This window comes from Pipistrellus kuhlii, unplaced genomic scaffold (genome assembly GCF_014108245.1).
Source record: "Pipistrellus kuhlii isolate mPipKuh1 unplaced genomic scaffold, mPipKuh1.p scaffold_m20_p_5, whole genome shotgun sequence".
NCBI classification, from domain to species: Eukaryota; Metazoa; Chordata; class Mammalia; order Chiroptera; family Vespertilionidae; genus Pipistrellus; species Pipistrellus kuhlii.
Genome location: NW_023425551.1, coordinates 38,244,804 through 38,268,672, shown reverse-complemented (window position 1 = coordinate 38,268,672; position 23,869 = coordinate 38,244,804). Strand labels below are relative to the sequence as shown.

At 35.7% G+C, this 23,869-nt stretch overlaps 1 long non-coding RNA gene across 1 annotated transcript in view; it reads left to right on the top strand.

Annotated features, from left to right (window-relative positions):
• The window catches only part of LOC123651393, a 334,810-nt gene that overhangs the window by 271,658 nt on the left and 39,283 nt on the right, over positions 1 to 23,869 (top strand). The window contains exon 2 of the long non-coding RNA XR_006740072.1: positions 21,266 to 21,345. This is a non-coding gene — a long non-coding RNA (uncharacterized LOC123651393). The remainder of the gene's footprint in view (positions 1 to 21,265; positions 21,346 to 23,869) is intronic.

The window sequence follows — 23,869 nt, the reverse complement described above, 5'->3', positions numbered from 1 at the left end:
TATAAGAGATCATGAGGGCTCAAAACAAAATAGAAACTAGCATGTAAATGAATGGATGCTGGAATACTGACAAATCAAATCAGAGTGCTAGATCACTGTTCAGGAATTGAAGAGATTTGTACATAAAGAGACAGAAGAGAACTGATTAGATTGAAGAGTTTACTCTATTTTCAAAGATCAACACAAAGGAAAATTACTCAAACTCTGAGTAACTGACATAATGTTTGAATATTTTTTTATAAAGAAAATCTTCTTTTACCTATCATGCTTCTCATTTGTTGAAAGAAAGTGGGGTAGGGGTATATTCTTACTTAGACTTGATTTGATCATTCTAGAAAGTTTATTTTTTAAAACACTAAATTCTTATTTTCTGTTTATATATTTTTCAAATGTTTCCCCTTTTCTTATAGTTAAGAGGCACTCTCTAAATTTAGTCAACCTAAATATTGGTTCCATAAGTGCTTCTAATATAAATCATCTGCCTTCTTTTTGGTGAATTTCTTAAGTGATTTATAAAATAGGTTCAGGTTTTTAATTGAAACCTTTTCTACCCTATGTCCTTCAAAACAAGAGCATTCAAAGATAGGTATTCTTATCCCAAAATAACTTAATATAATCCCCCCAAAATATTAGTTCAATAAATGACTAAAGAACTGCTAGAATACATGGCCCTGTCCACCTGCCCCCTCAAACCCACCTTGTTCTGTTAAATCCTACATTTCTGAGTGCCAACCATCAGTACCTAGAATATGGTGGCTGTGGGTATATATAGAAGTTCTCTCCACTAGGCTACCATGGCTTTGAAGCAGCCACTTTGCCTTTCTTCTGTCCTTGTAAGACCCATACACTGCCAAGTTGCCAATAAATTTAGCTTTATTTTTGATTTTCTTACTCTGAAGCCCTTGGCTCAAATGTGACTAAACAATCTTCAGTTTCACCAGTAGGTGGGGGGACCTATTTCTCTTTGCTTGACACTATCTTTTTTTCTCTTAGGAGGAAGCATGACATTCTTTCTTGTGACCTGTTCCACCATACCATTGGTATGCTCTGGGCTTCCTAGAGTGTAACAGTGAGAGAATCAGGAGAAAGATATTTGGGGAAATGAGAAGCTTAGTTTTAGATTTGTTGACTAAATAAAAAATACAAATCAAGGAAATTTAAAACTATCAATTTATTTTGAAATGCCCTTTACATTTAGTAACTAAGAGAAAACTGATAGCCTTTAATAAATGTTTTCACTTGAGAATTCAATAAAGAGAAGCCAAATTTTAAACAATAAGTGTTAGCTGATGAAAAGATTGCATATAGTCTTCACTTTAATTCCTTTCAAGTAAAGTGCTAAATAGAATAAAATAAGATGGAATTTGTTCTATTTTTAAAGATGAACAGAAAAACAAATTACTCAGCTCTTTGAGTAACCTACTGTAATTTTAAAATAGTTTTTATATCAATAAAAGTATTTTATCTACCATGTTTATGTTGAATTGTATCAATTCTATTAAGAATGGGGAATATTAGTCCTTATTTTTTCATTTACAAAGAAAAAAAATACTTCATATGGTTTTCTTCTTGTGTTTTTCAAACACTTTCTTATATGCAAGAATCACTAGTTAGATTTAGTCAAGGAGTTTAGATGTTTAAAGATAAAGAGTTCTTGTTGTTAATCCTCATCCTATGATATTTTTCCATTGAGTTTTGAGAGAGAGTGGAAGAGAGAGGGAAAGACAGAGTGAACATCAATGTAAGAGAAGAACATTGGTTGGTTGCCTCCTGCACTCGCCCAGTCCAGGGCCCAGGTCAGGGAGGAGCCTACAACTGAGGTACCTGCCCTTGACCAGAATCAAACCTGGGACCCTTTGGTCTGCAGGCCACTGCTCTGTCCACTGAGCCAAACTGGCTAGCATAAAGATGAAGAGTTCTTAATAACAAGCAATGGAGACTAACTTGTCAGGAATCAAAGACCATTGGAAAATGAAGATTGGGTGACTCACAGGAGTAAAGAGAAGTAAAGATGACAGTGAACTGTCTAGAAATTAAAATGTGGATTAGTAACTTTAAGCATCAGGATTTGTATTAAATGGATAGAGTGGGCTGATATAATTAGGTAATTTTAAGGACCTTTGGCTTCCATAGTACCATAACAAAGCTCATACACTCTGGCGTTCACAAAGCCAGGCGTATATCCATCCTCATTTTGAGAAGCAAAGATAAATTAAAAATATAAAATAAGACAGGCCTCTTCTGAAGATGCATAAGATATAGTTGCATTTTTAAAATCATGTACTTCTAAGAAATAGTGACTTTGACCTACCGTATTTTTCGGACCATAAGACGCACCGGACCATAAGACGCACCAGTTTTTAGAGAAGGGAAATGAAGAAAAAAAGATTCTGAAGCAAATAGTGTCCTAAAATATTTTATGTGCATTAAAACCCAACATCACAGTCATAAACACATGTAACCAACCCTGTAAAGTAAACAGCAGCATTTAGAACCATTTTAGAGCCAGGCAAGCACACAGAGACCACACAGCCGGGCAAGTAAAAAAACTTTTTTTTAAAAGTATATGTGTAGGCTATATTTGGACCATAAGACGCAGGGACTTTTCCCCCCCACTTCTGGGGGGAAAAAAGTGTGTCTTATGGTCCGAAAAATACAGCAATTGAAAATTAGAATTGGTTTACCCAATTTGTACCACTTTAATCAATCCTATCGAACTATTGACATATAATGACTAACCTTAAGGTATGTAACAAGGTATGTAATATCTATCTAAGAGTCATGATTTAGAACATAGAATTAAAAATCTGAAGTTAAATACAAATGTGTTTCACTATTAAATCATTTTCACACAGAGTATATCACAATTATTAATGGTCTCCATCAATATTCTAATGGCTCAAACACAAATTCCCATAAATTATTTTTACTACCTTATCTTACAAAGTTTGTTTAACCAAATAAGCTTAGTAAGCAAAAGGTTGCTCAATTCTAAAATCATTAGGTAGGTCACCCTTTAGAAGAAATATACCTATAATGCTAGAAATAATTATCATGACAATGCTCAGCTCAACCTGATAAACCACACAATTCAAGTCTATCTAAAAACATGTGGTGCCATTTATTAACATGTATTATTTCACTTACTCAAGCTCCACTTCAAAGGACATCTAAGTATGTCAGTCCAAGTATACCCATTTAACAAATGTACTGAGGCTCAAAGGTATTAACACACATTTTATGCTCTAGTCTGGGACATTGTCATCTTGACCCCTGTATACTGCTGCTAAACACAGAGAATTTACTTTGAAGCTTTCATTTAAGGAATTGAGTTATTATCCTTTGCTTGACCTTTGTCCATGGAATATTTATCATGATGCCCTGTAAAACTATAATGTGTGAGAAAAGTGAGAAAGGAAGTAATGTATTTGTGATTTATAAAGAAAGGAGGAAGAAGTATCAATCAGGCTTTTAAAAATCCATTCCTAGGTACCTCTCACATAATCCATTTGTAATCTCAATATCCCTCCCTACAAAGATGTTTGTGTGATCTTAAAATAATCATTAGCAAAAGTAACTTGAAGTTAATCATGATCTGTGATTTCCAGGGTGTATTGCCAAGTGTTGTTTATATTTATTACTGGGAAGAAAAGAGGGAAGCAACATTATTTTTTAAGGTATGGAAAGAAGTAGTTTTCAAGCTGTTCCCTTAATGAACTAGAAATAGTAACCCTGTCAAATTTAATATAAAAATAATGTTATAAGCCCATGGCATCTATTTATTACCAGAGAACAAAAGCCTTCATCTGTTTCCTTTAGAGTATGACATTTTTGTAATTCGCTGCCCATTTCATTTGTTCCAAAGGCCTTCGTGGGGTGACAAATATCCCACAGAAATGGCCACTGATACTTGATAGGATAATGCGCAGCCCCTCAGGACAAGGGCAAAGGCAGCAAACTTATCATCCTTTAGTTTAGCTTAGCATGGGTCAGTAACAGCGCCAGAGGTGACAGAGGATGTTAAAGTGTGGGAAGCGAGAGCTGAAAGCTGTAGGAGGGGAGTTTTTATAGTTTATCCTTTCTTTTGCCAAGAAGCTATGGAGACAGCTTGAATCACATTGTTGATGTGGTTCACTGCACGCCACACTAACTGTTTCTGGAAAAGAAGGGCGAGGGGGAGAAAGCGCCAACACTTATGGGTCATTCTCACCCACAGCATGTGGCATTTCAACGTGTCCTATAGAAGGAGGAAATGCATATTTAATATTTTAGCTTCAAGTTCATATTTTAAGAATGCATTATCTTGCCGGAAGGTCTGTGGTGAGTAATCAGTAGGACATCGCCATTTTATCAACCTGATAATTTTGCAGAGAAAAAAAAAAGCATTAGCAATGTTGTCTTTCAGCTGGGAATTTTGACAATATTGTTTTCTGTGTTAGAATACATAAAGAAAAAAAGAAAAACAAAACCCAGCATGAGTCTTCTTAAAAATATTAACTTACAATTGATTCAAAAATGTGGTTCTTTAAATGTATCATTAACAATCGTCCATTAAAGACGATTGACTTGCATAAAATCTGAATGTACATATTTTATTCCCAAGAAAATTAAATCAGTACAGAACTCTCCCTCAGAATATTGTAAAAGAATGATATGCACCAGCTGGTATATTACTCCTTATTCTATTAAAATATTATGTGAGAAAATTCTTCTAAGCACTTCCCAGTTTAAAAAAAATAAAAGGAAAGTTAAAAAAATTCTTCATTAGCAGGTATCTCTCATCATGGCTGTCATTGCTCACAACGACAGGCGCGGAAACGGGGTGGTTATGCCGTGATGTGTAATGGCACATCTGGTGAAATGATTTCTGTTTTGCAACATTAAGAAATCACTTTTTATGTTACATGTGATTTGAATTAATTTGTTTTAAAAATAAATTACACAATGCCAAAATTTCTAAAGGACTGATAGGATGAAGAACTAAAAACGGTGACCTTGTTTCATAAGCAAGATGCCAACTCCACCTGAGTAACTCAAAGCTTTGGCGAACATTTTGAGCCATGGTGTCCTCCATAAGCACTGTCAGAGCCTTTTCACATTTATTTTCTTTTTTAAAAAGGAAAAAAAAGTCCACTTCGGAATCTCTTCTTGATAATATAGATAATAAAATGCGTTATCAGAAGAGAGTAATAGATATTAAGACAAATATACTAAATGCATCTTAATTGAGTAAATAAAACCCATTGCAGGTTGATACAAATATAAGGAGTGCTATAAAGTGAGGAGTATTTTCTGGCAGGCTCCTCTCATTCTGGGCATATCTGGAAAATTACATAATGCTGAACTGCAGGAAGATGAAGACAAACCGATGCCTACTTTGAAATAAGTATGTTAAATAGTTCACATACTTTATCTCTGAAAACCTGGTTGTGTGCTCCTAATAGCAGTATTGCTAGCTAAAATTTATATAGTACTTTTGCTATTGAGTTGGAAATTGTTCCCTTTTCAGAGAGAGGTTCATGTTTATTTCTGATGCAGAAGAACTTGTTTTAGTTTTGAAGGTAAATTGAACAAGTGATTGCTTTCATATATCATGTAATTCCTTACATGTTGATGGCTGTAACTTTTCTACTTAACACATTTTATTCCTCACCATGCCTGTCACTGGTTTAAGCAATCTGCGGGTAATTGATTTCTTCTGTAAAACAGATAACATTTGCTTAAAGCTCTTCTGATAGCTTTACAGCCTCTGCATTAGGAGAAGCACTTCTGTCACCACTGGCATTCTTATAAAATATAATTATTATATATCCATCAAAGACTAAAAGAAAAGGGAATAGCAAAAGGCAGTGCAGATATTTCCTGAATTCAGTGTCACGGCAGTTGTAATACTACCAATGCTCCTCAACCACTGCTCGCTCCCCTTGTTCACCTGCCTCAGCCATATGACCCACCCTCCCTTCGAACTTCCTAGTTTATTTAAATAAACAAATCTTAGTCTCTTTCAGATGCGACATTATCCTCAATCCTTTAGATTTCCTAATAAAAAGAAATGAAAGTATCTTTGATTTGAGCAATGACTATTTCTTACCTGTGATTCATATTTTTACTCATCTATACTAATAAAAGGGTAATATGCTATTCAATAATTAGACTGGGAGACCTTTCAGGAGACCTTCTGGATGTTCTTCTGTACAAAGCCATGGTGGTGGGGCTGAGGTAGAAGTGGTTAAGGGTCAAGTGGGGAGGGCAGTTGTGGGTAATCAGGCTGGGGGGTGGCTGTTGGAGGTGATCAGATTGGTAGGGGAGCAATTGGGGATGAGCGAGCTGACAGGGGCAGTAGGGGGTGAGCATTTGGGGGCAAGCAGGCTGGCAGTGGGGGGAGGGAGGAAGTTGGGGTAATCTGGCCTGCAGGGGGCCGGCAGTAAGGGGTGAGCAGGCCATCCAGGAGGGCAGTTAGGGGCAAGCAGGCCAGCAAGCAGAGTGGTTAGGGGCAATCAGGCAGGCAGGGAGGTAAGCAGTTAGGACCCAGCAGTCCAAGATTGCAAGAGGGATGTACAACTGCCAGTTTAGTTTAGGACATTCCCCGAGGAGTCTCAAATTGGAGAGGGTGCAGGCTTAGCTGAGGGACACCACCACCCTGTGCACAAATTTTGTGCACCAGGCCACTAGTAATCTCATAAAAGTAAATATGTAGTAAACCCCCTAAGCAAATAATATTATAAACACGAGGGGCCCAGTGCACAGAACTCATGCATGCGGGTGGGGGGGCGCGTGCAAGGTCCCTCAGCCTGGCCTGCACCCTCTCCTTTTTCACAATCAGGGACCCCTGGCTCCTAATTGTTTGCCTGCCTGCCTGCCTGATTGCCTCTAACTGCTTGTCTGCCTGCCTGATTATTCCTAATTGTTTTTGCCTATCTGCCTGATTGCCCCTAACCACTCTACTTGCCTGCCTGATGCTCCTAATTGCTCAACTCCCTACCTGATCAACCCAACCACCTCTGCCTGCCTGCCTGCCTGCCTGATCACCCGTAACCACTTCTGCCTTGACCCCCACTATCATGGCTTCATCTGGAAGGACGTCCAGAATGATGTCTGGAGGGTCATTCAGCTGTCTGGTCTAATTAGCATATTACCCTTTTATTATTATAGATAATTGGAATACAAATAAATTTAAGTGGTCAGAATTTATCTTCTCTCACTTTCTCCATAGTTGTATGTAACATTACTTTCTCTGAATTATTCTTCCCCTTTTAACTTTATATGACATTAGACCATTCAGAGGATGGAGAGGAAAAAATTAATCTTCAAAGTTTCATCTTAACAATTGAATTTTAACAGTTGCCAATATTTTTAGAAACCCTTCTGGAATAATTTAAACTCTTTGTGAGGATCTGTGGCATATATTTGGACTATAAATTCTTTTGGGGGGGGCTACATTAAAGTTTTTACACTGACTGTGTGTGTATAAAAGACCCAGCCATAGCCCTAGACCAAGAGATGCTTTTACAAATATGATATAGAAAAGGTTGTTACTTCAAATACCAAGCTCTAAGTCCTATTACTATGATTAACTTGTCTTTACTATATTAACAGCACCTTAAATTAGTAGGTTTACTTTTTTAAGAGTAAGAGAGATATAAGTCAGAAATGAATAATACTATATTGCCCATACTTTTGAAAAGCAGTGGCATTTAGATTGACTTGTGAGAAGTAACCCAATGTGATCGAAGAGGGAATTCTTATTAGTGATTTATTCTTGAGAAAGCGCTTCTTCTAAGTCCAAGTTTAATATTAAATGCCTTTCTCAACTCCCTAAGTGAGCTCTTCCAAGTGACCTGAGTTGAAGTCATTTGACCTTTGAGTATCTGAGTGAAGTAATTTCTAGCTAAAGATAATGTTGAAACGGGTGTTAATACCCCTGTTTAAATTGAAATTTACTCATTCTGTGTAGTAGTGGTGCAGAAATCTATAAATATTTCTTTAATCTGAAAGGATAAAAAGGTCTTTAAACTTAAAAGTAGCACTTAAGAATACCTACATGTTCCTCTATTACTGCTCCTTTCAATATATGTCTCGGGGTCCCCGTTTGAATACTAGTGCCTCTGCAAGATATGTGTCCCCAGGGCATGCAATGATGCCAGTTTTATGCAGTAATGTTTTAGTGGTGTGACGCTCATTCCCTTGATTCCTCCCAGGTCTTCAGCACAGTTCAGGACTCAAGAGCATTGCTGTAGCAGGTATGCAACTGCAGCAGTTTAGCTGGTGTGTCTTAGAACTGTCTACATCTTTTACCTTAGACCTCAGCCATTTGGTCTGTGCTGTGATGCAACCTCTGGTCACAGGGGTTACCAGGCTTAGTGCTCTGTGAAGTGATGGGGCAGGGAGGAGGAATTTAACATGAGAGAGGAGAGTAAGCTACACACTGGGTGCGAGGCAGGTACCGCCAGGGTCATGGCAACTATGATGCCAGTAGCATCTTGCCCCTCATATATGTGTGTGAATCAGAATTTGGTAGCTTATTTAATTCTGTTTTTGTCTTTCTTTTTTGACTTTTTCCTATTTCTTGCCCTTGTAATATTCAAGACACAGTCCTTTTTCTAACTCTGTTTCATCATCTGTAGTACTAGTGCTTGAAACATACTAAGTAGTCAATAAAGGTTTCTTGTATGAATGAAGACATATATGTATAAGTCTTAAGTGCTTAGACATTACTGCAATTATAGATAAACATGAATGTTAGTGGCTACTGGAATCCAATGGGAATATTCCCAATTGCCATATAAAATCACAACTTTATACAGAGCCTTTTGGGAAATGTAGCAATATCAGAGAGAAGGAAACCCAAGTCTTTAGTATTTTATCTGTGTTGTTGCAGTGCTAAAACACTGAATTAAAAAAAAATAACATTTGACATTGTTTAGAACAACTATGGTCAAAGTATTCCAGGAAGCTATTATAGTATATGGGGTTTTCCCCTCAGGAAAAGGAAAAACTTAGAAGGAAATAAAAATCATCTGGCTGGTATAAAGCAGTGGTTGAGCATGGACTCAGGAACTAAAAGGACCCAAGAACCAAGAGGCCACTGGTTCAATTCCCTCTCAGAGCACATCATCAGGTCGTAGGCTTAATCCGCTGTGGAGGGTGTGCAGGAGGCAGCTGATGGATAATGTTTTTCTCTCATCAGTGTTTCTATCTCTCCTTCTTCCTTCCTCTCTTTCAAAAAAACAAACAAACAAAAAAAAAACACAAAAAACAAAAAAACCCAAAAAACAATAACATTAAAAAAAATATATCATTAGAGAATGATAGACCCTGAAGAATTAAAAATATGTTTTTAAAGTCACTTTTAAGGAGAATTGTGAGCCACTTTATCAAAGATCCTAATAAGGGGAGGCAACTGGGAATCTAGGCAGGACAATGAGAGGCCTGGAGCAGGAGAGTGCTTTGCCCTCCCCTGGAAGCCAGTGGTCCTTACTGTCTTTCTAGGACTTTTCCAAGTTGCTATGTCATGTAAGACTTTTAGGTTACTATAGTTTTGATTACCTTTAAAAGGAAGTCACAGTGGTAGAAGTAAATAGGTCCCAAGATAGTTTTGATTACCTTTAAAAGGAAGTCACAGTGGTAGAAGTAAATAGGTCCCTTATTTTGCATAGGAACCAAGCAAGATCTCTGAACAACAGAAATCTTATAGGCCAATACCAGAGGGCAAAAACAAAATAAAACACAAGAAACAAAGAACACAAGGCCTTAAAATTCAGTACAGTTTTATAGCAGCCTTCATAAAGAACATGACTGCTTGAACTTGAATATTAGACAAGGCTTCCAAATAAGCTCAACCAAGTAACAGGCTAAATGTTGTTTTGAGTCTTATAAAAAGAAACTTTTTTTCCCCCTAATGATGTGGCTGGAGAAAAACAGGTGAGCAGTAGTGCTCTTACATCTGTGTTCAGGTTTATAAGCTATTAGGGAACTTCATGCCACTAAATAGAACAGAAGACAGATTACTTAATGAGTTCAGTCAGGTATTGATAAGCCACTAAAACCTCAAGTCATTATGTATTACTGTTTATTATTCTCCCATCCAAATATAAAAATGTTCTATGTTTATGTTGCTGACAGGTACCTGAAAATTACAGGTTTTAAATGACATTCTAAGATGATATTTTTTTTAGGCTCTAAAGTTTGAAATGTCTCCTCTTAGAAAAAAGATTCATGTTTTAAGTCACCTTGGGAGGCAACTGCTATGGCCGTGAAAGGTGTTATTATTATATTTGGTTCACAGGAAACAAAATCCGGTAACACATGAAGTTAACAAGTGCTCAAGAAAGGCAGTCTTGCTTTGTCTATAGACTCCTGGCAAAGGGCTGGGAGACATAGAAAGACATAGTCAAAATAATGTGATGGGAAGCACTCAGGGAAAATTATGCCAACATACCCACATTCACGGAAGACTATCCCATCAGCATTATCTCCAAAAACTATCTCTCGTGACGGAGGAATTGATGTAGTTCACCTCTGAACAAATAATCTACCCTGCCCCTATTAGCCTGTTAATGACATTAAAAGAGAGTACAAGAGATGAGGACTAGAGACGGGTAGAACACTCCTGAACGCAATCTGAAGCTTAGAATGAAACCCACTCAAATCTAGTGCAAATCACTTGACTTCCAGCCAACCAGCAGATTGGTGAACATAGAAAAGTGGACACGAAGGAGTTTAGGAGTTTAGCAGTAGTCTGTTATTAGTACTACTGTGGAGATAGCTGACTGATACACTTGCTAATGGTAATCTTACAGGCATCTTCAAACTACTGCCCACGGGCCACATGCGGCCCACAGAGGAGTCTGATCCGGCCTGCCAGGTTTTTTGGGCAGTGAGCACAGCTGAGGTGTTACAGTAGGAATTAGTAGTTCATATAGTCCAGCCCTCCAGCTCTCTGAGGGACCGTGATCTGGCCCCCACTTTAAAAAGTTTGAGGACCCCTGCTAGAGGTACTGATCAAAAACAGTTGATCCACACAGACTTACTGAGCACATACCCAGGTTCTGTGCTCAATCCCCAGTAGTGGGCTTGCAAGAGACAGCCAATCAATGATTCTCTCTCATCATTGATGTTTCTATCTTTTCTCCCTATCCCTTCCTCTCTGAAATCAATAAAAATATATACAAAAATAAAAATCAGGTTTGTTTTATGGTATTGATGCAAAGAATTAGCCAATTTCCTGAAGTCACCAGAATGCAAAAATTGTTTATCTCAGTGCACTGGATTGAATGTTGTATTTCTCCAATTTTGTATGTTGAAATCCTAGCCCCCAGTGAGATGATTTTAGGAAGTAAGGACGTTGAGAGGTAATAAGGTCATAAGAGTGGAGCCCTCATAGATCGGATTAGTGTCTTTCTGAAAGGAACCTTAGAGAGCTCTCTAGCTCTCTTTCTGCCATGTGAAGATACAATGGGAAGGCAGCATTCCACAACCCAAAAGAGGATGCTCACCAGGACCTGCCCACACTGGCTCCCTCATCATAGACTTCCAGCATCCAGGAGTCCGAGAAATAAATCTCTGTTGCTGATAAACCACCTAGTCTAGGATATTTCTTATAGCAGCTAGAACCAAGACACACAGGTCTCTCCATCTTTATAAAGAGGAAACTTCAGATTTAACTCAATTTGTTGACGTATTTATCATCAGGGGTGGACTCTTATCTGCTTAGTACTCTTCACCCAAATTAGGGGAATGATTTGTGTATAGGCCAGTGAGTCCTCCCCACACTTATTGATGCATTTTTTTTAGTACTCACTCTCTCACCAGAGTCCATCTTAGCTGGGTTCCAGTGCACTGAAATTCTAAAAAGAAGCAGCCACTTTTTTTGGCTCTACATCCTCTTCACATTCCCTAGGAAATATCAACCTTTGTTTTCTTTTCTTTACTCTCCATATCTTCCAGAAATATATTACAGTTTCTTAATTATGGAGGCTCCTCACCTGTTTCATCATTTATGAGTTGATATCATTGTTTCCTTCTTTTGTTTTAATGGAACTCAGGGAAGAAGGGAGGTAAATGCGTTTATTTACACTCCCACTTGTAACCAGAAGACTTGTGTACATTTGGGGTTGGGTGGGAGGGCTGTTGTTGTGGGGAAGGAATTATTGTATAAGGACCTTTACTCTCCTGTGTAAAAAAATATAATGATGCTTGCTTTGGAAAGACAGAAGCAATTTTAACAGCATTAAATTAATCGTTCTTGAATAAAGTATGTTGCTTTCAAAATTTTGGATTAATATAGTAGATATATAAGCAAAACATAAAAAACAGTTATACTAGTTTTATAACCATAGATATTGCAGTTTTTCTTGGAAAGTATTAAAACCAACTGTAATATGTATAATATATCTTTAGATGTGAGGCATGGATATATCATGGGTCCCAAGAATTATTTCAGAAACAATCAAAACAGTACATGGAATGTCAAGGGATTTTAGAGATGTTCTAGAAGTAACACAAACTTTCATTTCATGGGAAAATCAAGACGGTAATGCAAAGGAAATTGATGTTATGCTATGTAGTTCTCTGCCTTAAGTTTTTGCATGACTCTTAAAAAAAGAAAGCAGGAAGTAATATAAGAACAACCTTTATAGTCAACTGAAATATTTAAAATATATATCCTTATGTTGTAATGGATACCATACCTGAAAATCATGTATATATTTAAACATATTAATATAGATATATAATATATATTATATAAATATGCACATTGCCTATATGTACTGCTTAATCTTGACCTAATAAATTATATTTCCATAAACCCTAATAATTTAAATGTAAGTTTAGATATTTGTATCATCTTTGAGATTTGTATTAAAAATACAGCACTTAGTATTAACTTTTGCTGCATTGACAATGATTGAAAAATTTGGTTAAGAAAGAAAAATCTTTTGTAACATTTTAAAAATAATAGATAAAAGTCATTCAAAGTAGTATAATTTCTGTCATCACAGCAGCTTTTGAAAACATAAAAGTATTACAATATTACTTTTTATTTAGAGCTTACCTTGAGAAGAGATTTCGAATAAAGGAAATTAATTATGATTAATTTCCAGAATTTTTAGCTGTTGCTTGGATACCTTTTTATTATACCTTAAAGTGGAACTTTAAAAAGATAAGTACAGATGTAAGGAAACATGAATAAAAGTTTTGCTTGAGAAGGAAAAGGTAAGATATCCTTTTTTAAGGTTTTCTGCTCATATTGATGAAGACCTAAAATGAATGATTCCCTAACACTTTTTTTTTTGATTGACAGAAATATATTAACATTGGAACCATTGATAGTGATGATTTAATTCAAAACAAATTATGCTAAACTTTTTGAATTCTGAATTCTGAAAAACTTTCATTTCAAGAAACACAAGAATAACCAAAACAGGACAACTATATAAGTGTAAAAATATAACATTACTTTTGACAGTGATGAGTCAGAGTTTATGACAATCCTGACAGACTGAAGTTTATCTTTAGCTTCTTTTGCAGAAGAAGAAAATAAGGAAATGTAAATAAATGATAACCTGATTAAAGGACTTTCAAAAACTGCCAATTCTCTACACTGTTATAGAAGCACCTGTGGCTAATCATGTTCCCTCTTGAAGGGAGAATCGCCTAAGGGTTTTATATAAGGAAGACTTAGAATCATTGAAAATGAAAGCTAAAGGACACAGACAAAGATTACCTTCCCTTGAAGACTTCCTAGAGGCATGAACTCTCAGCTTCTCAAACAGTTTATTGCCATTTTTAAACATTCAAAAGTCCTTTCTAATGATGTTAGTGATATCTTTGATAAGCATGAAATGAATTTTCTTAGAAACATTTCAAACCTTCAGACATCTTTTATAATGAAAATGGGCAAAGAAGGCAAAGAAGAAAGTGGGCAATCTGGTAGCAAGTATGTGGGCAGGAGCCAGGTAAGGTAGATGTGGACCAATTAGACCTTTCCAATTGTGGAAAGGAGCACTGGAGCAGGAGCGGCAAGGAAATGGCAGGGTGGGAGACTTTACCAAGTTTTCATACGGGAGAAGCCGCTGTAGCATCTTCCAACCCAATCGAGGTACTAGTGCCCTCCAAGGAGAGATGGCCTATCTTTTGCAAGCCCACAGGGTTCAAGGGTGAGCAGCAGATTGAATAGTCCAAATCCTTGTGTTCTTTCATTCAAATCTCCATGTGCCATTTTTCATAATCTTTAACTTTTCCTACCAGGGCCCTCATCTTTCAGAAAGCCCACCTTAGCTGAATGTTCTAACATGTGCGGAGCTCTGTGACTGACAACTCTTCAGCCTCACTTAATTGTGTTTAACCTACTACAGGTGATAAGGGCCTCTTTGTAAACTCCAACTGAGACTCTCTGGGTTCACACAGTTAGCCATAAACTCCTGAACAACTTTCAGTCTCTCCTTAGCCTTTCAAAAGGCACCCTACTCTGCTGTCTCTGTCAGTGATGTTTACTCCCCTATTTTTCAAAAAATCTACATCATTACACCTGCTCCATCAGAATTTTCCCAGGTCATCAATGGTGAAATCTTTAGTAACTGAGATGCTACATTGTGTCAGGGACTATACATGCCCTACTTACTAACCAGGATGATGTCCTCTTCACCTACCTGCCCAGCTGTGGATGAGCTAGTCCCAAATGCCAATCTTATTTCTGGCTTGTTAAAATCAATTTTGGTACCACCTCTTCCAAGAAGTAGACACCAAGATGGAATTAAACATGCAACTATTTTATTAGAGAAAACACCTCTTTGAGGTAAAATGGTGAAGGAAGGGCCTAAGGTAAGAAGCACCTTCAAACCACAATACGAATCTAAGGAAGTTCCTTGACAATGATGCATCTAAGGAAGTTTCAGCAAGTACTTCATGGAGGCTTCAACCCAAAGTCAAGTATCAGAGGAGTCCCATGTCTTTCAGGAATGGGTATCACACAACATTCCTGTCCTGCTCCATCATTGGCTGGGAGCAGCTCATGGGAAGTTTGGCCTCAATACAAATGCCACACAGAGATAAGTGTTTACTTCTAAAGTCCTTTTTCATCCCCCCTCCATTTTCTTCCCTGTTGATTATAATTTATGAACTTAGTAATTATCTTCTGATTATTTTCCCTAAATATAAATAAATAGAAACAGCAATAGATTCCCAGTCAGAATAACCTGCCTAAATTACTGCCACACTACAGCAAGACTAGAACACAAGTTAGATGACAACTCTTATTTGCAATTTCCTCATTTGAAAAGTAGTGAGGTTTTAAGATTGTGTTGAGAATGAATAAATCCAGGTTCATCACATGGTATAATAATTTACACTAATTTATTTGTTTATTGTCTCTCTTCCTATTCCTCTCCCTCACCTGCATGTGCCTTCCACTGAAATGTAAGATTTGTGAGTCCCAAGGGCATTTCTGAATCATTCCCTGCTCTGTTGTCAGCACCAGAATGTTGGACACTTAAACAATATTTTCTGAGTGAATTAACTTAGCTCAGTATTTGAGATACAATAGGTGTCCAGTACATGCAATTTCTCATTTTGTGTCCATAGTCTTAGCAAGCACATTTCTTCCTATATATTATATTGTTTCCTATATACAAGCCAATAATGAATTTCCTGACAGGAAAACATGCAGGAAAGTGCTGTAAAATATCTTCATGATGACCAGAAATTTCTGAGACCATTGAACAGCGTTATAGAAATCATGTATATAGATATATTGCAGATTATTGAGAGAATTGAAAGAATTTATTTTAGTATTTATAATTTTTAATTTTAGAGTCTATGACTGCTATGATTATTATTGACATAGAATGCTGTATTTCAAATATATATGTTTTATTTGTTCGATCATGCAACCAATACTTGGATGTGCGAGCACTGTGCTAGCACACATTCAGACGTAAAGTTGGCTCTTCCAACATTCCTGACAAGCTTTCTTAAGTGGTAAACTAAAAAAAAGATAAGTCATTATTAGAATTCCATTCTTGACACAGAACTCTCCTTTATTTGATAAAAGTATATGTTATTGTTTCTACCCTTCCAGCATGCTCGAAGCCCTGTTTTTCAAAGGAATGTGGACTTTCTTTCTGTAGATATCAGGGCACAAGAGCAGATCTTAGCAATAGTAAACAAGTTCCTGTCAAGTGTGTGCTCTGATAGAGACTCTGAGCAGAAAGAAAAGCAGGCTTGCATCAAAACCTACTGAGCAGGGACCATGTCCAATTCTGTGTTCAGCACTTGATTTTTAAATGAAGGAAAAATTAAACAATTTCATTTCTGAGTGTTGGAGTTTCTCAATTGAAGGAAAATAAGGTTTTCTTTAGAAGTTGTCAGAAGACTATACTGTAGGAATTTGGGACTTAATTTAAAATGTATGTTTTTGTTTAATAACTGCTCACTTCATGTTCTTAATTGGTGCAACAAGTTTAATAGCTTCCCTTAAATATATAACAAATGTTATAAAAAGTTTTATTCCTCTTAAAAATTAATAATCGACAAATGTGCTAGAATTCATAACTATGTATTAATTTAAACCTTGATTGAAGCTTACTTGAATAAGGCTTTTAAAAAATATTTCTTATTGAGTAGCAGTATGTATATTATTATAATGAATCTATAAGATTTTGCCATTGTTAAAACCTTTTACCAGGATACATATTTTATTAAACAAACTTTTAAAAATTATGCTTGACAAAAAGACAAGTTGATTTTTTCATTACAAAGTAGTATTCCATTATATGTGTATGTCGTAAGTTGTTTATCCCTTCACCTGTTAATAGACATTTGGATTGTTTCCAGTCATGACAGTTATAATTGTTATGTTTTTAATTCAGCTGCCATGATCGTTTGTTTACATGTTGTTTTGTGAACATGTGTTTTCTTTCTCTTGAATGAATAACTGGAGGGGGGAGAATTGCTGAGTAATATGGTGTTTGTGTAACTTTATAAAAGCTCCAAATTGTTTTTTAAAGTTGCTAAACCATGTTATAGTCCCACTGGAAATGCGTGAGGTTTTGAGTTCCCCTGCTTCTTTACCAACACTTGATATCATAAATCTTTTTATTTTTAGCCAGTCTATAGTACGTATAGTGGCATCCATATTGACAGATGAAACACCATGGACAGCTCTCATAACATTTAATTGAGTGAAATAACCATGTACAGAAGATGTACGATTCTATTTATATGAAATTCTAGAAGGCAAAACTGATCTATAGTAACAGAAAGCAGATCAGGATTTGCTTCGTGTCAGGAATGGGGCTTAAGGATTACCTGCAGAACAGCATAACACAAATGGCCTTTAAAAGTCACAGAAATAGCCTGTATTTTTATTATAATAATTGTATCAGTGTATGGGAGCCTGATTCTGGGGTGCATCACCTGAGAACTACCCTCTCCCAATTTGGGACTCCTCGGGGGATGTCACAGAGCTGGTTTTGGCCTGATCCCTGCAGGCCAGGCCAAGGGATCCCACCCCTGCATGAATCTGTACACTAGGCCTCTAGTCATTAATAATTTCCTTTTGATGACATTTCAATTTTTTTTTCCTAAACAGCAGACACATTTTCTAGTCCATTAAAAGTTCTCCAAAAATTTTGTTGAATGAATGAATGTCATAAACAATGTTGTGAAGAATATCTTTAATATTTTGTGAGGAACTTTAAGATAAATTCTCAGAACTAGAGTTTTGTGAAAAATACATAAACATGTTAAAGACATTGGACTCATTTGTTAGAAACCTTTATCTTGAAATAAAAGACAAAACATGGTACAATACATGAATTTTCAAAAGTTAACTCAGGCAATTGATAAAATAATTAAATGTGTTTTAGAGAGTTATGGTTCATTTTTAACTGACTATTTCTCTTAATGGTGCGTACACTTGATAAATAAGATTCCCACTCTTTTTAATTTTTCTTTAAAATAATTGCATGGTAGTCTCATCTCCAAGAACATCCTGGTTTTATATCATCTCTGATCCCACTACGTTTATTTAAGTCCAGTTTCCAAATGTAAGACTTTTTGTCTTGATTACAGCTCCCAGCTGCTATGTTTTGCTATTACTGCCTCCTGTCATCCAGTTTGGTCTTTTTGTAAATTCTTTTCCACTCTCAAACTTTCTGAAGAGCAGATACTAAGAAACACATGGAAGCGACACTTTTTACTTGGTGGAAAACATTTTTACTTGGGGCTCTGTTCTGCATCCGTCTGCCCAGCCTATTTTCCCAGTGCAACATTAAGCACCAGGATACAACATTCTTTTTGTGTTTATTTTTCTTTGAATATATTTCATAAAGTCAGACTTACTCACTGCTAAAAAAGGCGCATCTTGGGCCTCATCAAACACATTTCAGGTCTTGCTAACCAAACTGTCCGTAAAAAGTTGAGAGTGCTGGCAGATGACCTGGGTCCATGGCTAGAGAACTGCCTGATGCTAATGCCTATTCCTGCCTGTTCCAACTATGATTTCAGCCATTAGTATGTAGGAGGGGCTCTGAAGACTGGTGCAATGAGATGGAGCTGAGAAAAATATTCTGCTTTTTCCCTGTCTAGTGGCTCAGTTGGTATAATGCGGTCCTGTACACTGAAAGGATTCCCAGCCAGGGTATATACCTAGGTTGCAGGTTTGATTCTCAGTAGGGACACACATATGAGTGGCAACCAGTTGATGTTTCTCTCTCACATTGATGTTTCTCCCCATCGTTCCCCTCTTCTCTCTAAAATCAATAAAAGCATACCATCAGGATTAAAAAAAAAAAAGATTCTAGTTTTGCCATACTGCTGCTTGAACATTCATCTTTGGAAGCTCATAATTTCTTTATAGTATGTTCTAGTTTCTCCATTTTCAATTCTCTTTTTTTCATAATTTGGGGTAGTTGCTTAACATAAAAATAGTGATTTATTTTTAAAAGATTGCTTTCTTACATGAAAGTGTTGTTTAATACTAAATATAGAGTTAAATTATATCATGTAAAGTTACGTAATTCATATTCTGAGTATAAATCTCTACCTATAAGACCAAAATACCCATAGCTTAGCCATCATAAGAACCAAAACCATATGCCACATGCATAGCCTGGCTGGTGTTTGCGAACGTAAGTCTGAAAAAAGTTGAGAAAATGACTCAAGCAACTCAAATGATTAAGTGGCAGCATTTCAATACTTCATCTATGTTTTACTTCAGGAAGGGACAGTTATTGTTTTACTTAAACAAAGTTAAGTGATTTTCTGATTTATTGAAAATTTAACATTTTTAAGATTTGTATTACCTGTGAGATATCCTTCTGGGATGTGTTTTAAAGCAGATGCACAAAACCTTGAATGCTTTTGCCAAAAACCTCAAATATTTTATAAGGTCACATTGCTGACATCTGACAGTGAATAAAACTATGATATCTTAAAAGCCAATTTAAAGCTTTTTAGACTAATCAATACTGTTCTTCAATTTTAAAAAGGCATTTCTCTCCATGGCAGATGAGGTGAGAGACAAAGTACAGCACAATTCCCTTGGTGGCTGCCCATTTCCTTGACTCCATTGCCATACACTTCACGGATTGGGGTCAGCGCTGCCTGCTGAGTAAGGCTCAAAAGTTTGGGGAAAATGAATGTCTCTCAGGCCATTTCAGTTGAGAGTCTAAGCACTGAGGTCACTGACCCAGAAGAAGGAAACGAGGCCCAATACCATTGGCAAGCAGAACCTGGAACCTTATTTTGCCCTTCTTTTTACATTCATCTCCTTTATTGTTCACATTGATTCTTCTTTATCAACATCAAGGGGGATACCTGTTGCTGCTGGGCCCTAGAAGGACTCAGTCTACAGAAATACCAGTGGAATTTTGAAATTTCAAGACATGATGAGAAGTTATATTAGGCCAGTGTTTGTGTTATTTGATGACATATTCTGACTTCTTCAAGAGGTGTAAATAAACTGTACAGATGAATTAGAGTCAATGAAACATCCTTTTGTTTATTTGTTTAATATGCTTTGGTTTTTATTTTCCCACCAACAGTAAGTGGGCACAATGCTTTATTTTTCCATTTCACCTTTATTTTTCTCCTTTTAGTTTTTTCTGATTTTTATTTCTCCATTTGCTCTTCTTCCTTTCCCTCTTCCTCTTCCTCTCCCTCTCTTTCTCTATCTCTCCCTATTCTTCTCCCTCTCCTACTCCTTTTCCCTCTCCCTCTTTTCCTTACTTCCTCTCTCTTAACCTCTTCCTCTCTCTGGCTTGCTCTAGCTTGCTAATACAAACACGGACACACACACACACACACACACACCCATACACATACCATATTTCCCTCTGAATAAAGGAGATTATTATTTCAAAAGTATGTACAGCTTATTTTTTAAAATATATTTTATTGAATTTTTACAGAGAGGAAGGGAGAGGAATAGAGAGCTAGAAACATCGACTAGCTGCCTCCTGCACAAACCCTACTGGGGATGTGCCCACAACCAATGTGCATGCCGTTGACCAGAATCGAACCGGGGACCCTTGAGTCTGCAGGCTGACACTCTATCTACTGAGCCAAACCAGTTTCAACAAAAGTATGTACATTTTAAGGGGTAAAAGTTGGGCACATTTTAAAACATTCCTTGAAAAATAACTACACAAAACTAAAATATTTCTGCTTTATATTGTATTTTTAAATTCTTTTAAAAGAAGCAATCCTCCGATGCCATCAAGAATCATTAAGTGACATAAATAAGTTTGTAAAATATCATAAAGCATAAATTTTTCACAAGATAGTCCTAATAATATCTGATAGGAGTTTGCATCTTATTAATACTAGTCTAGAGTATTTATGACAACTGGGAATTAATTTATGAAGTATTGAGCTTAAAACCACAACAACATATTACAAATGAAAAACATTAGAGTATTAAGAAGCAAATGGTAGTTAAAAGAAACATCATGATATACTGTGATGGAATGGTAAAGTTATGAATATCTCTGGCATAATAAAAGAATCTTTTTGGTTTTGTTTCTAGTAAATGAAATAAATACATTTAATCCACATCTGTCAGATTCAGACTTAAACAGCTAAGAAAAAAATTAAAGGCAATGATTCTGTGTTGTTTTTTTTCATATTTATAGGAAAATGTTTTATGGATTAATTTTTACTCCTTTTTTGATAAAATGAGAAATACCAGTTGTTTCCCATAAAATGGGCTTTACTTTTATATTTGACATTTAGTTTGAACATGTTTCTTTGTTTTACTTTTCAGGCTCAACTTTCCTACATAATTAAGAATTTGCAGCTTGGGCAATGCCAAGAACATCTGTACTGAAATCAATTACATGTTTGGTAAGTAGGGCAGAAAATACTTGATAAATATATTTTATCTACAGTAAACTCCAGTGTGCATGTTTTATCGGTGATTTTTATTGGGAACTCTTCAGAAAAATCTCTAAAAATAACTTAGAATTATTTTGCCCAATGTCTTCGTATTTTGACAAGGTAAAGGATTTACTTTCCTGTATATGTTTTATCTATTGTACTTAAAATTAGTCTGATAAGCTGCCATTCTTAAATAAAACACAGAAGAGAATAAAAGCACAAGCCTTATATAGCTCTTTCGAATCTGTTACCTTAACTTTTCATAAAAGCAAAGCTCAAAGCAAAATAGTTCTAATTGATCATATGAAAAAGATAAGCCTCACTTGTCTTAGTCTGTTCAGGAGGCTATTATAGAATGTTATAGACCTAGGTTATTCTTGGATACAAAAGTAAATTTATATGTGATATCTATGTTAATTTTAAGTAAGAATTAATATCACTTAAAAATGCACTGCTATATCCAAGTATAACATAGGTCTCTTAACTAAAAAAATACCGTAAAGATTGAAGTAATGTAAAACTTTAAAACTATAACATAGTATTATAGGATATATTGCATATATTATGTTAATGTTTTATTATACTTACATTGTTCTGTATGATATATTATATTTCATAATAATATATTAAATTCATGGTATAAAACTTAACATTTAGTAATACTTGAAAAAATAGATATTCTGGAAAGAAATTGATTATTTTAAAATAAATAAATAATACAAGTATAAACAAAATATTTATTTGAAAATGTTATAATCATTGGGTCAAGTTAAAAAATGGAATTATATTGTTTTAAAAATAAATATTTTAAAAAGCAAATTTTAAAACATAAAAAAAGAAAAAGTGTAATGGTAGTGCATTTTACCTTTTCATGGAATTCCTCTGGCTATAGTTTGGCATAGTAGACAGTCAGATGGGAGTTAAGGGAGGGGGGTGTGAGAACAAGAACAGTTGACAGGATTTTGTAATAATCTAGATGGGAGATAACGGTGGTTTGACTTGAAGTGATAATGAATATGAAAACTATCAAATATTTTTTATTGTTCAAATATAATTGACAATGGGATTGACCATTGAATTTGGTAAAAATAGAATTCGTTGGCGATCTAGTGTTTGTATAGACTCAGAGAATATTGGTAAAGCCTCAGTGGAGTGGGCTCAAATGCAAACGGGAAGAGAAACAAGAGTATCTCTTCAAAGGAGGAATTTTGCTACAAAAAAGGAGAGAAGTTGTACAAAAGCTGGAAGGGAAAATGGGGACAAGAGATTGGAGAGCTGTAAAGAGAATAAAATGCGTCATAACAGATACATGAAATAATGTAATTGATTAGGCTAAGTTTCATGCAATCCAACAGCCAAATGGAGAAGTTGACCTTACAAAGTAGTAAGGATAGTTCATCCACATTAATAGAATAAAAGGCAAAATATATATTCTCAAAATCAGTTTGCTATAATTAAGAGAATGGGATAAGCTTGTAGAAATCCTCTCCTATAGGTTTCTATTTTTTTCAGTGAAAAAAAAAAATTAAGTCATTGTTGAGTGAACATGGTGGGGGGTGGGGGACTAGTTAATACCGAAGAATTGTAGAAGGAGGTATAATGATTAAGTCACCATTCTGCATGATGGAAAGAGTAAATGATAATATAGTACCATCAGGCACACAGAGCACAATTGAGCTTTGTAATAATAAATGTAAAGGGAGTTCAGAAAGGAGAGTGTGTATGTGTGTTTGTGTGTGTGTCCAACTTCACTCAGTGCAGATGTACATGTCAGAATAGGCTGACTTGAATTTAATCAGGTTGTTTAGGCATCTGGTATGATGAATTAAAAGAGGAGCACAAGTTGGAAGTGATTGTGAAATAATAAATAAAATAGCTGACTGAGGAAGTTAGATGTGTAAGTGGGAAAATGGGGACATAAGGATGATAAAACCATGAAAATCTGGTAGAATCAGTAGATTATAGGACTTCTGAGGTCAAAGGTTATTGAAAATGGAATTTAAGACCTAACTGGTTAGGCTCAGTGGATAGATCATTGGCCTACAGACTAAAAGGTCCCAGGTTTGATTCCAGTCAAGGGCATATACCTTGGCTGCCTGCACATTCCCAAGATTGATGTTTCTCTTTCATTGATGTTTCTAGTTCTCTATCCCTTTCCTTCCTTTCTGTAAAAAAAAAAAAAAAAAAAAAAAAAAAAAAAAATCAATAAAATGTATTGAAAAAAAGAAAATGGAGTTTAACAGTGTGAGCTAAAACATTATACATGGTATTTCCTGATTGACAAAATTGACATGGGATATTAGAAGAAAATAATTGGAAACTAAAGATACAAAAATAATATCTATGTTGAGATTTCTGAAAATTCCAATTCAGTAATTTCTTTGATAAAGCATCCAGTAGACACTGTGTACAATATTTATTGATAGTTGTGCACCTCCAAAAATATCTACTGTTAAATGTATTATTATCTATCATTTATCTGTTTTGCATT